We start from the raw sequence: 3473 nt of genomic DNA on the forward strand, positions 1-3473 counted from the left end.
TGTGTGGAGGTAAAAAGCCGCTATTTTGATCATTTATTTATGAGATCTTAGTTTAGGGAGTTTTTAGGGTTTTCTCCTATCCATCTTTTGTTATTGAGTCACTTGAGCATATCATGAGGTTGAAACCTCATATCTGGACTGTAGGAGGTCTTGTGAGCCCATAGACCAGAGATTTATTGAGCTAGAGGCAAGCTTTTGTGCATCCAACCTAAAATGGAGCTTGTTTTGACATTTCGAGCCCTAAGTGCCACGCATGGACGTAAAGCTTGCAGCTTTACATGGTATCTCAGCCTTGGGAGGCTAGATCTAGAGTTTGGGGTTGTAACTCTGACTTAAAACGTTTGAATGAGAAAATAGACTTAAGGGACTCGACGAGTTGATGAGCCAACTCGACGAGTCGGCTAGGGTTTTCCCTGACGAGTCAGGACATGTGTTACTCGGCAAGTTGATAAGACAACTTGTAACATTCGGACTTCCATGTATATTGTTTATTTATTTATTTTTGAGGACTATTGAGCAAATCAACGGGTTGGTGCTACAACTCGTCAAGTAGAGTTGCGTTGTACTACGTGGGATTAATGATCTACTCGACGAGTCAGAGAGTCGACTCGCTGAGTAGACGTTATGAAATGAAACCCTAAATCTCCGGATTTGGGGCCTATATAAGGGCACTTATAGCCTCATTTGCGGCTCATCAGCTGCTTAACCTTTTTGTGTGAAACTCTAAACGAGTGTAGTGAGCTAAGAGAGTAACTTTACGTGATAAATGTGCTTGGAAGGACTGGATCTATGAGTTACTGGAACGGATCTGACCTCAGGAGTGAGTTTGAGTTCATGCATGGCTTAGACTCGCCGAGTCCGAAGAACAGACTCGACGAGTAGCATGAAGATTGTCCATAACCACTCAGCGAGTGGTCTTACCGAGTTAAGGGTCGACTCAGTGATTCAGGGAGAGTCAGAGAGGGTTGACAGGTGGACTGATTCAAGCTGGAACTCGCCGAGTTGTTCTTGAGACTCGGCGAGTTGAGTCGTGGTGGCCCCGCGATTCATGCCAGGTGGAACTCGTCGAGTCAGGGAAGTACTCGACATGTCAAGAGAGGATCCTAGGGAGTCAGTGAACACGTATAGACTCGCCGAGTCGCTCTAGTGCACTCGCCGAGTCCGGTCAAAGTTGACCGTTGACCAGAGTTTACCAGTGTTGACTTGATAGGGGTAGTCAACCTTAGTTGTGAAAGTGTTAATTAGAGATATATTGTGTTATAGGAGGATTATAGCTCGGAGGATCGAGCGCGAGTGATTTCCGGGATTTGCGAGTTATCGAGATACGCGAGGTGAGTCTTCTCACTATACTTTACCTTGAGTAGGTAGCCAGAGTTATGTGACAGAGTATTTGTATGCTATGTTTTGTACTGCATTATTTCTATGTGATTCATGATGTGCATGTTTACAGAGTTAGAACCGGAAGGTTCCCAGAGTTAGAACCAGAGGGTTCATAGATTAGGGTCCACGGACCCACAGCGTTATACTCTCGAGTGGCTAATATGTGTTATGTGTGGTATTTTGGGGAACTCACTAAGCTTCGTGCTTACAGTGTTTTGTGTTATGTATTTCAGGTCTCTCTCAGGATCACGGGATGGCACCGGCTCGATTGTACACACCAGAGAAAGAGTCATGTTTTGAGGATCCTGGTTTATTATGCAAGTGAAAATGGAGTTATGTTTTGTAATTCGATTATGAATGAGATTTTAAGCAAAGTGTTTTTAAGAATTAAACGATTATTTTTAAATGAAAAATTGTTTTGAAATTTTTGGTGTTACAGGTCAAAGGTATAGCTCATTATCATAATAACACGAGAAAGCACATTGCACATATAACACATAACATACAATTGTCCCTATATTGAACTCACCGTGACATAACAGGAGGTTAAAATGGTAATTTTGGCAGAACTTTGTTTCTATAATTAACTTTCTTTGATGAAAACCAAGAGCTTTATTGAAAACTAGGCCTTGTGAGGGTTGAGCTTCAAACCGAAAAGATAAATTTCTCGGGGTCTTCGGGCACTTCAGGATGTTTTTCAAGTGTTAGGTATGATCCCGGGGCTTCTGGGGATGTTGGAATAGTTTAAAATTTGATTTTGGAGTAAAAACTGTGAAATTTGCAAACAAAACCGAGAGGGTTCACACCTCCCTTTATATAGGGCAAGGCTTCGGATCCGGAGATTAGGGGGAACACGTGATAGATGTTAGGGCGAGGACACGCGATAGTAGCGCAGGCGACGTGGCTCGCTTCGGATAGGCCATGGGTGCGACAAACGGATCGAGGTTGGACCTTCGCTTCGGACATGACACGAGTCGGACATGCATCACGCATGCGAGGCTTGTACATGACCGAGTCCGAGCCTAGTATGCGAAGCTTCTCGGATTTTGTGCCCAAATCTTAAAAAATACATAACTTTCGCATACGAGCTCCATTTTTTACGTTATTTATATCCACGTGTAGGTGAGATTATATTCTACAACTTTTGTTTAGACTCCGTCAGCTAATTTTTTTATTATTTTTAATATTATTATTTTTAACAGACCAGGACACGAAAATCCGTTAAAAATTCATAACTTCTTCATCCGACGTTCATTTTCTTCTGTCTTTTTACCGTTGTACTAATATTGACGAGACCTTTGATTCTCGTATAGGTTGTGTCGGCTAAAAGTCACTTAATCTTTATTTCGAGTTTTTAGCTGTATACTGCTATACCGAAACTTTGAAAAATCATAACTTCCTCATACACAGTCAGATTTGGACGTTCTTATTATGAAAATTATCGGTTTAACAAATATTATGACTTTAATTTAGATCACTAAAGCTAAAAAGTACTTTATTGAAAACTCAGTTTTTACGCTAAATTGTGTTTTGTCGGTTTTGTCGCGGATCTTCGATTGGTCATAAATTCTTCGTTATAACTCGAATTTCGATGAGGTTTTCGCCTAAATGCTTCTAACGAGATAATCTACAACTTCCAATAACATTATTTTTATTTATTTTCAACTTTATATTTTCGTTAATTTGTATAGTTGACTTTTAATTGGAATTTCATAAGACTTCCAATATTTCCCGAATGATTTTAAACATAGTTTTACTTCAAATCTCGTGAAAAGTATCTTGTTAGAACTCAACACTTAAAATCATATAATTTTTAATAATATTATACATTTTTAAGCTAACAAGCTTACAAAACACGATAATTAAACTAGGTTGATAATGAGTATGTTACACAGTGAGAACTCGTCCGCCGAAAAATTGGCCGAGATTTATGTTAGAGAGGTGGTAGTACGGCATGGAGTGCTGACATTGATAGTCTCAGATTGAGATGTGCGCTTTACTTCTAGGTTCTGGAAGAAGTTTCATGAGGAGTTGGGTACCCGGGTAGTACCGCATACCATCCACAGACAGACGGGCAGAGTGAGCGGACAATT

The sequence above is a fragment of the Lactuca serriola genome, chromosome 3, assembly GCF_051521515.1.
Source record: "Lactuca serriola cultivar US96UC23 chromosome 3, Lser_US96UC23_V15, whole genome shotgun sequence".
Lineage (NCBI taxonomy): Eukaryota > Viridiplantae > Streptophyta > Magnoliopsida > Asterales > Asteraceae > Lactuca > Lactuca serriola.